General features: G+C 43.3%; 1 long non-coding RNA gene across 1 annotated transcript; it reads right to left on the reverse strand.

Moving 5' to 3' along the window:
* Positions 1–722: 722 nt before the first annotated feature.
* Positions 723–11,106, reverse strand: LOC123744298 (uncharacterized). The gene is made up of 3 exons (XR_006770878.1): positions 10,867–11,106; positions 3,749–4,002; positions 723–1,098 (listed from the first exon to the last, which is right to left on the reverse strand). It is a non-coding gene; the product is annotated as an uncharacterized lncRNA (long non-coding RNA).
* Between the last annotated feature and the right edge of the window lie 2,917 nt (positions 11,107–14,023).

Genomic DNA, 14,023 nt, shown 5'->3' on the forward strand with positions numbered 1-14,023 from the left:
CTACAAAGACCAGGGAGCTTTCTGAAAGCCTCATAAAGAAGGGCAGTGATTGGTAGATGGGTAACAATAACAAATCAGACATTTAATATCTCTTTAAGCGTGGTCAAGTTAATAATGATGATGTATTAAACCACCCAGAAACATCAAAGATGCAGTCGTCCTTCTGAACTGAGCTGCAGGACAGGATAGAAACTGTTTAATGAGACCATTGAGACCATTGGTGATTTTATAACAACTTGAATGTCTGTGATTGGAGAAAACTGAGGATGGATCGACAACATTTTAGTGACTCTACAATAACGACTTAAATGACAGAGTGAAAAGAAGAATACAAATATACAGAATAAAAATATTCCAAAACATGTATCTTATATGCAACAAGTTACTAAAGTAATACTGAAGAAAAAACACAACAAACGAATACACTTTTTGGCCTAAATGCAAAGCCTCATGTTTGGGGCAAATCCAACACATCACTGAGTAACCTCCTCCTTATTTTCCAGCATGGTGGTGGCTGCATCATGGTATGGGTATGCTTGACATCAGCAAATACTGGGGAGTTTTTCAGGATAAAAAGAAACAGGATGGAGATAAGCACAGGCAAAATCCTTTAAAAAATAAACTGGTTCAGTCTGCTTTACACCAGACGCTGGGAGAGGAATTCACGATCCTCAACATCTTGATGGAGCTTGAAGAATTTTGAAAAGAATAATGGGCAAATACTGTACAATCCAGGTGTACAAAGCTCTTAGAGACTCACCCAAGAAGAGTCACAGTTGTAATCGCTGCCAAAGGTGTTTCTCACATGTGTTTACTCAGGGGGGTGAATACTTATGCAAGGCAGTCTATATAATGTAGGAAAGACTACTTCAGCATAGCTTTGTAGAGGAGATGAATTTACTGAATATAAAAGAGATTTTCATATGAAAACAGCAGCAGCATCGTCGGTGTCAGCGATAGAGGTCACATTCTGAAGCCGACGAACCCGATCCCGACGTGGGTACCAACACCGCCGGTGTCGCCGTCGTCTCCTGTTGCCACGGTCCCCGGTATACCGGCAGGGCGGCCGCCGCCTGGCGCTGGGACTTACTGGCGAACCTTGGGGTTTTAATATGATCATAGTCAGTCTGTCTGTATTTGTATCTATTATGGGTCCCCATTAGTTCCTGTCAAGGCAAATCGAATCACATTTTATTGGTCACATACACATGGTTAGCAGATGTTAATGCGAGTGTAGCGAAATGCTTGTGCTTCTAGTTCCAATAGTGCAGTAAAATCAACAAGTAAACTAACAATTCCACAACAACTACCTAATACACCTAATACACCTGCATCTACACCTGCATTGCTTGCTGTTTGGGGTTTTAGGCTGGGTTTCTGTACAGCACTTTGAGATATCAGCTGATGTAAGAAGGGCTTTATCAATACATTTGATTTGATTTAATACACATAAATCTAAGTAAAGGGATGGAATAAGAATATGTACATATAAATACATGGATGAGCGATGGCCGAATGGTATAGGCAAGATGCAGTAGAATAAAATACAGTATATACTACATATGAGATGAGTAATGAAAGATATGTAAACATTATTAAAGTTGAATTATTTAAAGTGACTAGTGATCCATCCAGCAGCTACTCTTCCTGGGGTTTATTATGGATCCCCATTAGTTCCTGTCAAAGCAGCAGCTACTCTTCCTGAGGTTTATTATGGATCCCCATTAGTTCCTGCCAAGGCAGCAGCTACTCTTCCTGAGGTTTATTATGGATCCTCATTAGTTCCTGCCAAGGCAGCAGCTACTCTTCCTGAGGTTTATTATGGATCCCCATTAGTTCCTGCCAAGGCAGCAGCTACTCTTCCTGAGGTTTATTATGGATCCCCATTAGTTCCTGCCAAGGCAGCAGCTACTCTTCCTGGGGTTTATTATGGATCCCCATTAGTTCCTGCCAAGGCAGCAGCTACTCTTCCTGGGGTTTATTATGGATCCCCATTAGTTCCTGCCAAGGCAGCAGCTACTCTTCCTGGGGTTTATTATGGATCCTCATTAGTTCCTGCCAAGGCAGCAGCTACTCTTCCTGGGGTTTATTATGGATCCCCATTAGTTCCTGCCAAGACAGCAGCTACTCTTCCTGGGGGTTACTATGGATCACCATTAGTTCCTGCCAAGGCAGCAGCTACTCTTCCTGGGGTCCAGCAACATTAAGGCAGTTATATGCAATTTAGAAAACATTACAAGACATTTCTCAATAGATTTCACAACATATTGCATCAGTTACCTGATGTGGAATAGAGTTCCATGTAGTCATGGCTCTATGTAGTACTTTGTGCCTCCCATAGTCTGTTCTGGACTCGGGGACTGTGAAGAGACCTCTGGTGCCATGTCTGGTGGGGTACGCATGGGTGTCTGAGCTGTGTGCCAGTAGTTTAAACAGACAGCTCAGTGCTTTCAACATGTCAACACTTACAAAAACAAGCAGTGATGAAGTCAATCTCTCTTCCACTTTGAGCCAGGAGAGATTGACATGCATATTATTAATATTAGCTCTCTGTGTACATCCAAGGGCCAGCCGTGCTGCCCTGTTCTGAGCCAGCCGTGCTGCCCTGTTCTGAGCCAGCCGTGCTGCCCTGTTCTGAGCCAGTCGTGCTGCCCTGTTCTGAGCCAGCCGTGCTGCCCTGTTCTGAGCCAGCCGTGCTGCCCTGTTCTGAGCCAGCCGTGCTGCCCTGTTCTGAGCCAGTCGTGCTGCCCTGTTCTGAGCCAATTGTAATTTTCCCTAAGTCCCTCTTTGTGGCACCTGACCACACGACTGAACAGTAGTCCAGATGTGACAAAACTAAGGCCTGTAGGACCTGCCTTGTTGATAGTGTTGTTAAGAAGGCAGAGCATCACTTTATTAAGGACAGACTTCTCCCCGTCTTAGCTACTGTTGTGTCAATATGTTTTGACCATGACAGTTTACAATCCAGGGTTACTCCAAGAAGTTTAGTCACCTCAACTTGCTTAATTTCCACAATATTCATTACAAGATTTAGTTGAGGTTTAGGTTTTTGTGAATTATTTGTCCCAAATACAATGCTTTGAGTTTTTTAAATATTTAGGACTAACTTATTTCTTGCCACCCATTCTGACTGCAGCTCTTTGTTAAGTGTTGCAGTGAATTCACTTGCTGTGGAAGCTGACCTCTATAATGTTGAGTCATCAGCATACATAGAGACATCTGTCTCTCTCTCCTCCTCTCCTCATCTCCTTCTCCCTCCCTCCCTCCTCCTCTCTCCCTCTCTCCTCCTCTCTCCCTCCCTCCTCCCTCTCCCTCCTTTTCCACTTCTCTTCCCTTCTCTTCCTTCTTATGTTCTCTTCCTCCCTTCATCCCCTTCCTCCCTCCTCTCTCTCCTCCCTCCCCCTTCCTCCTCCCTCCCTCCCCCTTCCTCCCTCCCTCCCTCCCTCCCTCCATCCCCCTCCTCCCTCCTCTCTCTCCTCCCTCCCCCTCCCCCTTCCTCCCTCCATCTCCCTCCTCCCTCCTCTCTCTCCTCCCTCCCCCTTCCTCCCTCTATCCCCCTCCTCCCTTCTCTCTCTCCTCCCTCCCCCTTCCTCCCTCCATCCCCCTCCTCCCTCCTCTCTCTCCCCCCTTCATCCCTCCCTCCCTCCATCCCCCCTCCTCCCTCCTCCCTCCCTCCCTCCATCCCCCTCCTACCTCCTCCCGCCTCTCTCTCCTCCCTCTCCCTTCCTCCTCCCTCCCTCTCCCTCACCTGGGGTTTTCTAAAAGCATGTCCTCCAAAAATTCCTCCTCAGACACCGGGAGCATGTAACCGGGTCTTGACCCCTTCAGGATCCAACCCTCGCTAGTCCAGACGTCGTAGGAGAACCTTGCAGAGGTCACGGCGGTTGTCCGGCGGGATTTGGGGGTGGTGCTGAAGCTATGGGTCCTCTTGTTCTTCCTTGGCCTCCGTAGCCCGCCGGATCTGACCGACACGGTACGGGGAGCCCTGGGTCTGGAGTCAGGCTGTACAGGGAGAAGGGGGAGGAGAGGGACATGGGGGAGGGAGGAGAGGGAGAGAGGGGAGAGAGAGAGAGAGAGAGGAGGGAGAGAGAGAGGGGGAGAGAGAGAGAGAGAGAGAGAGAGATGGAGAAATAAAGAACGTTGTTTAGAATAGCATTGGCTCATCCCTGCCCTGGTCATGAAGAACTATAGTATAGAGAGTATAGTATTACTATAGAACTATAGTATAGAGAGTATAGTATTACAATAGAACTATAGTATAGAGAGTACAGTATTACTATAGAACTATAGTATAGAGAGTATAGTATTACAATAGAACTATAGTATAGAGAGTATAGTATTACTATAGAACTATAGTATAGAGAGTATAGTATTACTATAGAACTATAGTATAGAGAGTACAGTATTACTATAGAACTATAGTATAGAGAGTATAGTATTACAATAGAACTATAGTATAGAGAGTACAGTATTACTATAGAACTATAGTATAGAGAGTACAGTATTACTACAGAACTATAGTATAGAGAGTATAGTATTACTATAGAACTATAGTATTGAGATAATAGTATTACAATAGAACTATAGTATAGAGAGTATAGTATTACTATAGAACTATAGTATAGAGAGTATAGTATTACCATATAACTATAGTATAGAGAGTATAGTATTACTGTAAAACTTTAGTACAGAGAGTATAGTATTACTATAGAACTATAGTATAGAGAGTATAGTATTACTATAGAACTATAGTAACCCCATCCCCCAGGGTGAAATCTCCCCCTAACCCATCTTAATAACACCACAGTACCCCCATCCCCCAGGGTGAAATCTCCCCCTAACCCATCTTAATAACACCACAGTACCCCCATCCCCCAGGGTGAAATCTCCCCCTAACCCATCTTAATAACACCACAGTACCCCCATCCCCCAGGGTGAAATCTCCCCATAACCCATCTTAATAACACCACAGTACCCCCATCCCCCAGGGTGAAATCTCCCCCTAACCCATCTTAATAACACCACAGTACCCCCATCCCCCAGGGTGAAATCTCCCCCTAACCCATCTTAATAACACCACAGTACCCCCATCCCCCAGGGTGAAATCTCCCCCTAACCCATCTTAATAACACCACAGTACCCCCCATCCCCCAGGGTGAAATCTCCCCCTAACCCATCTTAATAACACCACAGTACCCCCATCCCCCAGGGTGAAATCTCCCCCTAACCCATCTTAATAACACCACAGTACCCCCATCCCCCAGGGTGAAATCTCCCCCTAACCCATCTTAATAACACCACAGTACCCCCATCCCCCAGGGTGAAATCTCCCCCTAACCCATCTTAATAACACCACAGTACCCCTCAACACCCGAGGATAAATGAGAACTAATGAGGAAATCAAAACCTCTTTATTGTGGTAGTTAGGTTTGTCACTAATTCCTTTTCGTTCTGTGATTAAATATATTCATTAGGCTCTCCTCCTCCTCCTCCTCTTCCTCTCCGCCACTCTGTCTCTCTCTAACCCCACCATCACTTGCTCTCCTCTCCTTTTCTTGCCTCTCATCTATCGCTCTCTACTCTGTCTCTCTCTACTCTGTCTCTCTCTCTACTCTGTCTCTCTCTCTACTCTGTCTCTCTCTCTACTCTGTCTCTCTCTCTACTCTGTCTCTCTCTCTACTCTGTCTCTCTCTACTCTGTCTCTCTCTACTCTCTGTCTCTCTCTACTCTCTGTCTCTCTCTACTCTGTCTCGCTCTCTACTCTGTCTCTCTCTCTACTCTGTCTCTCTCTACTCTGTCTCTCTCTACTCTCTGTCTCTCTCTCTGTCTCGCTCTACTCTGTCTCTCTCTCTACTCTGTCTCTCTCTCTACTCTGTCTGTCTACTCTGTCTCTCTCTCTACTCTCTCTCTCTACTCTGTCTGTCTACTCTGTCTCTCTACTCTGTCTCTCTCTCTACTCTCTGTCTCTCTCTCTACTCTGTCTCTCTCTCTCTCTACTCTGTCTGTCTACTCTGTCTCTCTCTACTGTCTCTCTCTACTCTGTCTCTCTCTCTACTCTCTGTCTCTCTCTACTCTCTGTCTCTCTCTCTACTCTGTCTCTCTCTACTCTCGTCTCTCTCTACTCTGTCTCTCTCTCTACTCTCTCTCTCCTCTGTCTCTCTCTCTACTCTGTCTCTCTCTACTCTCTCTACTCTGTCTCTCTCTACTCTGTCTGTCTACTCTGTCTCTCTCTACTCTGTCTCTCTCTCTATCTACCCTGTCTCTCTCTACTCTGTCTCTCTCTCTACTCTGTCTCTCTCTACTCTGTCTGTCTACTCTGTCTCTCTCTCTACTCTGTCTCTCTCTACTCTGTCTCTCTCTCTACTCTGTCTGTCTACTCTGTCTCTCTCTACTCTCTGTCTCTCTCTCTACTCTGTCTCTCTCTACTCTGTCTCTCTCTACTCTGTCTCTCTCTCTACTCTGTCTCTCTCTCTACTCTGTCTCTCTCTCTGTCTCTCTCTACTCTGTCTCTCTCTACTCTGTCTCTCTCTCTACTCTGTCTCTCTCTACTCTGTCTCTCTCTCTACTCTGTCTCTCTCTCTCTACTCTGTCTCTCTCTCTACTCTGTCTCTCTCTCTACTCTGTCTCTCTCTACTCTGTCTCTCTCTCTACTCTGTCTCTCTCTCTACTCTGTCTCTCTACTCTGTCTCTCTCTCTACTCTGTCTCTCTCTACTCTGTCTCTCTCTCTACTCTGTCTCTCTCTACTCTGTCTCTCTCTACTCTGTCTCTCTCTCTACTCTGTCTCTCTCTCTACTCTGTCTCTCTCTCTACTCTGTCTCTCTCTACTCTGTCTCTCTCTCTACTCTGTCTCTCTCTACTCTGTCTCTCTCTCTACTCTGTCTCTCTCTCTACTCTGTCTCTCTCTCTACTCTGTCTCTCTCTCTACTCTGTCTCTCTCTCTACTCTGTCTCTCTCTCTACTCTGTCTCTCTCTACTCTGTCTCTCTCTCTACTCTGTCTCTCTCTACTCTGTCTCTCTCTACTCTGTCTCTCTCTCTACTCTGTCTCTCTCTCTACTCTGTCTCTCTCTCTACTCTGTCTCTCTCTCTACTCTGTCTCTCTCTCTACTCTGTCTCTCTCTCTACTCTGTCTCTCTCTCTACTCTGTCTCTCTCTCTACTCTGTCTCTCTCTACTCTGTCTCTCTCTACTCTGTCTCTCTCTACTCTGTCTCTCTCTACTCTGTCTCTCTCTACTCTGTCTCTCTCTCTACTCTGTCTCTCTCTACTCTGTCTCTCTCTACTCTGTCTCTCTCTACTCTGTGTCTCTCTCTACTCTGTCTCTCTCTACTCTGTCTGTCTACTCTGTCTCTCTCTCTACTCTGTCTCTCTCTCTACTCTGTCTCTCTCTCTACTCTGTCTCTCTCTCTACTCTGTCTGTCTCTCTACTCTCTCTCTCTCTCTCTACTCTGTCTCTCTACTCTGTCTCTCTACTCTGTCTCTCTACTCTGTCTCTCTACTCTACTCTGTCTACTCTGTCTCTCTCTACTCTGTCTCTCTCTCTACTCTGTCTCTCTCTCTACTCTGTCTCTCTCTCTACTCTGTCTCTCTCTCTACTCTGTCTACTCTGTCTCTCTCTCTCTCTACTCTGTCTGTCTACTCTGTCTGTCTACTCTGTCTCTCTCTCTACTCTGTCTCTCTCTACTCTGTCTCTCTCTACTCTGTCTCTCTCTACTCTGTCTACTCTGTCTCTCTCTCTCTACTCTGTCTCTCTACTCTGTCTCTCTCTACTCTGTTGTTGTTGTCATGAACTCACTAAAGTAGTGAGTTCAGATATTCTCATACTTTTTCTGTGTGTATTTTTTCAGTATCTAATAGGCAGTAGGAAGCTGAAGGTTTGGGAACAGAAGAAAGCCATCAAACATAGTTGATGTGAAGTGCTTTAGGGGCCGCAGTTTCTTTCCCTCTCCACCCACCATCACTTCTAGAATACGCTGCACTGAGGGACACACACACACACACCGCCCACAGACAAAAAGGCAATTTGATTTGTCCGAGAGAATGAGAGGTAATGACAATAACAACCACCAAAGAAAGGGAAGTAATGGCAGGGTTTAATACAGCCTTATAGTGGAGACCTCCACTGATACAGCCTTATAGTGGAGACCTCCACTGATACAGCCTTATAGTGGCTGGAGACCTCCACTGATACAGCCTTATAGTGGCTGGAGACCTCCACTGATTCAGCCTTATAGTGGCTGGAGACCTCCACTGATTCAGCCTTATAGTGGAGACCTCCACTGATACAGCCTTATAGTGGCTGGAGACCTCCACTGATACAGCCTTATAGTGGAGACCTCCACTAATACAGTCTTATAGTGGCTGGAGACCTCCACTGATACAGTCTAATAGTGGAGACCTCCACTAATACATTATTATAGTGGCTGGAGACCTCCACTGATACAGTCTTATAGCGGCTGGAGACCTCCACTGATACAGTCTTAGAGTGGAGACCTCCACTGATACAGTCTTATAGTGGCTGGAGACCTCCACTGATACAGTCTTATAGTGGCTGGAGACCTCCACTGATACAGTCTTAGAGTGGCTGGAGACCTCCACTGATACAGCCTTATAGTGGAGACCTCCACTGATACAGCCTTATAGTGGCTGGAGACCTCCACTGATACAGCCTTATAGTGGAGACCTCCACTAATACAGTCTAATAGTGGCTGGAGACCTCCACTGATACAGTCTAATAGTGGAGACCTCCACTGATACATTATTATAGTGGCTGGAGACCTCCACTGATACAGTCTTATAGTGGCTGGAGACCTCCACTGATACAGTCTTATAGTGGCTGGAGACCTCCACTGATACAGTCTTAGAGTGGCTGGAGACCTCCACTGATACAGCCTTATAGTGGAGACCTCCACTGATACAGCCTTATAGTGGAGACCTCCACTGATACAGCCTTATAGTGGCTGGAGACCTCCACTGATACAGCCTTATAGTGGCTGGAGACCTCCACTGATACAGCCTCATAGTGAAGACCTCCACTGATACAGCCTTATAGTGGCTGGAGACCTCCACTGATACATCCTAATAGTGGTTGGAGACCGTGTGTATTCTTCATACAGTCTGACTACTCTGTGTGTGTGTGTGTGTGTGTGTGTGTGTGTGTGTGTGTGTGTGTGTGTGTGTGTGTGTGTGTGTGTGTGTGTGTGTGTGTGTGTGTGTGTGTGTGTGTGTGTGTGTGTGTCAAAGGCCTGGCTTGATGACTTTTGGTTAATCTTTGCGAGACATAATTTCCTCCCATGTTAACTTAATCATTACAGGAAAACACATAACTCCCCCACGCTGTAAACAGATCTATAGTTCAGCAGGATAGACTAGGGTAATGTATCACAAACCCACGGCCTCTGGTCTAATGTACTGCACTACATAGGGAATAGGGTGCCTTAGGGCTCTGGTCTAAAGTAGTGTACTACATAGGGAATAGGGTGCCTTAGGGTTCTGGTCTAATGTAGTGCACTACATAGGGAATAGGGTGCCATAGGGCTCTGGTCTAAAGTAGTGCACTACATAGGGAATAGGGTGCCATAGGGCTCTGGTCTAATGTACTGCACTACATAGGAAATAGGGTGCCATAGGGCTCTGGTCTAATGTAGTGCACTACATAGGGAATAGGGTGCCATAGGGCTCTGGTCTAAAGTAGTGCACTACATAGGGAATAGGGTGCCATAGGGCTCTGGTCTAAAGTAGTGCACTACATAGGGAATAGGGTGCCATAGGGCTCTGGTCTAATGTACTGCACTACATAGGGAATAGGGTGCCATAGTGATCTGGTCTAAAGTAATGTACTATATAGGGAATGGGGTGCCATAGGGCTCTGGTCTAAAGTAGTGCACTACATAGGGAATATGGTGCCATAGGGCTCTGGTCTAAGGTAGTGCACTACATAGGGAATATGGTGCCCTTTGGAACACAGAGTGAAGAGGGGTAGTAAACCCTGGTTGAAATGTCCCAAGTCAGGGAACTGTGGAGTTATGAGGTTGAGGTTTAACTTCCTGCTGGCGTTTGTGTTTCCTGTTCAGCTGACATCAGCTACAACCATCGTATTATATGGGAGTCTGACTGGGTAGACACAGCCTGGTAATACAGTCTAAAGGTCTGAATCTAACATCTAGGGGCTGTGTCTCTATAGGGTTTCATTAGGAACACAGCCTAGTAATACAGTCTAATGGTCTGAATCCAGGCTTAGTTGATTAATTAAACATGTGATTCATTGTTATTGATTAACCTTAAATTACATTAGACTTGATTAATATGGTAATTGGAATAGAATGGAATAGTCCTATGTCGTCAAGGGAACACTTTGTATTGTTCTGGACTAGGTTATAATCAGCCTGATCTATGGCCATGATTTAACCAGCCTTTGCCTGGCACCCAGTCTGACCAGCCCAATGACCATCAGTGTCCTGTATCGTAGACCAGGTTCTCTATCATTTAACTCATTCGCTGAGCCATTAAAAAAATAACAATAATAATATTTAACTAGGCAAGTCAGTTAAGAACAAATTCTTATTTACAATGACGGCCTAGCCCAGGCCAAACCCTGACGACTCTGGGACAATTGTGCGCAGCCTTATGGAACTCCCAATCACAGCCGGTTGTGATACAGCCTGGAATCGAACCAGGAGCTGTAGTGACGCCTCTAGCACTGAGATGCAATGCCTTAGACCGCTGTGCTACTTCAGGAGCCCAAATAGGTGTCTCTAGAAGGTTTCCCGAGCCGTCTCGTCATAGCCTGAGTATCTTCAACCTACGTGACAAACGGCACCATATTCCCTAGAGGCCCATTTAGGATATCAGTATATTTAGCTCACTCACCCATGAAGAGGTATCTCTAGAAGCAGCCGTTAGCCGTCTCTCTCTCTGCTCTGTTTTGCGAAGACTTCGCCCCCCCTGACCTCCAGAGACTGGCCAGCCCGCCAGTAGACTGAGTCCCTACGAGGGGGCGGAGGTCTGAATGTTGGCATGGAGAACTGTAACGGCTGTCGTCTGAAGAAAACCAAGATGCAGCGGAGGTTGTGTGTTCATCTTGATAATTTGATAAAAATGAACCACTACAAACAAAACACTTGATAGCAACGACAGCAAACAGTCCTGTCTGGTCCCAACTGAACAAAACAGAAAACAATCCCCCACAAAACCCAAAGGAAAAACCTGCTCCTTATGTGTGACTCCCAATCAACAACAACGAACTTCAGCTGTGCCTGATTGGGAGCCACACACGGCCCAAAACACAGAAATACAAAAACCTACAAAAAGAACATAGAACGCCCACCCAATGTAACACCCTGGCCTAACCAAAATAAAGAACAAAAAAACCCTCTCTATGACCAGGGCGTTACAAGAACTCAGAAATTGAATAGTGATAATTTGTAGTAGGCCCAATAGTAGGTCTGTGTCTGTCGTCAAGATTCATCTTGTGAAAATGTATCTCCATCAAATAATAGGATGTGTGGCAAGCTGTAAAAATCTGCAGGTTTGGAAATCTCTTTTTTTGGGGGGGGTAGATTTAGATTTTCAAAATAAACACTGTTTGATTGTTGCCATAGCGCTTGTGTAGAGGAATAGAAGGGTTCTTTTGTTTTGGTTACCGGACCATTGTGATGCAGCAATATATGGTTCTACGTTTGTGGTTTGGAATCTGGAATGGGTTGGTCGATTCTCAGGCATATTATTGGGTAACAAAGCTGATACAGTCATAATAATAATAATAAATCATTTATTTATTTTTATTTTATTTCACCTTTATTTAACCAGGTAGGCAAGTTGAGAACAAGTTCTCATTTACAATTGCAACCTGGCCAAGACAAAGCAAAGCAGTTTGACACATACAACAACACAGAGTTACACATGGAATAAATAAACATACAGTCAATAATACAGTACAAAAATAAGTCTATATACATATGTGAGCAAATGAGGTGAGATAATTACATTTCTATAGCACTTTTCATAAGAACCTCAAAGCACTTCAAACGCAAAAAACAAACAACCAATATATAAGTAGTCTAATTATAGTTAGAACAACCAGTACATCATCATGAATATCCTAATTATAGTTAGAGCAACCAGTACATCATCATGAATATCCTAATTATAGTTAGAGCAACCAGTACATCATCATGAATATCCTAATTATAGTTAGAGCAACCAGTACATCATCATGAATATCCTAATTATAGTTAGAGCAACCAGTACATCATCATGAATATCCTAATTATAGTTAGAACAACCAGTACATCATCATGAATATCCTAATTATAGTTAGAGCAACCAGTACATCATCATGAATATCCTAATTATAGTTAGAGCAACCAGTACATCATCATGAATATCCTAATTATAGTTAGAGCAACCAGTACATCATCATGAATATCCTAATTATAGTTAGAGCAACCAGTACATCAACATGAATATCCTAATTATAGTTAGAGCAACCAGTACATCATCATGAATATCCTAATTATAGTTAGAGCAACCAGTACATCATCATGAATATCCTAATTATAGTTAGAACAACCAGTACATCATCATGAATATCCTAATTATAGTTAGAACAACCAGTACATCATCATGAATATCCTAATTATAGTTAGAGCAACCAGTACATCATCATGAATATCCTAATTATAGTTAGAGCAACCAGTACATCATCATGAATATCCTAATTATAGTTAGAGCAACCAGTACATCATCATGAATATCCTAATTATAGTTAGAGCAACCAGTACATCATCATGAATATCCTAATTATAGTTAGAACAACCAGTACATCATCATGAATATCCTAATTATAGTTAGAGCAACCAGTACATCATCATGAATATCCTAATTATAGTTAGAGCAACCAGTACATCATCATGAATATCCTAATTATAGTTAGAGCAACCAGTACATCATCATGAATATCCTAATTATAGTTAGAGCAACCAGTACATCATCATGAATATCCTAATTATAGTTAGAGCAACCAGTACATCATCATGAATATCCTAATTATAGTTAGAGCAACCAGTACATCATCATGAATATCCTAATTATAGTTAGAGCAACCAGTACATCATCATGAATATCCTAATTATAGTTAGAGCAACCAGTACATCATCATGAATATCCTAATTATAGTTAGAGCAACCAGTACATCATCATGAATATCCTAATTATAGTTAGAGCAACCAGTACATCATCATGAATATCCTAATTATAGTTAGAGCAACCAGTACATCATCATGAATATCCTAATTATAGTTAGGTCAACCAGTACATCATCATGAATATCCTAATTATAGTTAGAGCAACCAGTACATCATCATGAATATCCTAATTATAGTTAGAGCAACCAGTACATCATCATGAATATCCTAATTATAGTTAGAGCAACCAGTACATCATCATGAATATCCTAATTATAGTTAGGTCAACCAGTACATGATCATGAATATCCTAATTATAGTTAGAGCAACCAGTACATCATCATGAATATCCTAATTATAGTTAGAACAACCAGTACATCATCATGAATATCCTAATTATAGTTAGAACAACCAGTACATCATCATGAATATCCTAATTATAGTTAGATCAACCAGTACATCATCATGAATATCCTAATTATAGTTAGAGCAACCAGTACATCATCATGAATATCCTAATTATAGTTAGAGCAACCAGTACATCATCATGAATATCCTAATTATAGTTAGAGCAACCAGTACATCATCATGAATATCCTAATTATAGTTAGAGCAACCAGTACATCATCATGAATATCCTAATTATAGTTAGAGCAACCAGTACATCATCATGAATATCCTAATTATAGTTAGATCAACCAGTACATCATCATGAATATCCTAATTATAGTTAGAGCAACCAGTACATCATCATGAATATCCTAATTATAGTTAGAGCAACCAGTACATCATCATGAATATCCTAATTATAGTTAGAGCAACCAGTACATCATCATGAATAT

This window comes from Salmo salar, chromosome ssa08 (genome assembly GCF_905237065.1).
Source record: "Salmo salar chromosome ssa08, Ssal_v3.1, whole genome shotgun sequence".
In the NCBI taxonomy this organism is placed as follows: Eukaryota; Metazoa; Chordata; class Actinopteri; order Salmoniformes; family Salmonidae; genus Salmo; species Salmo salar.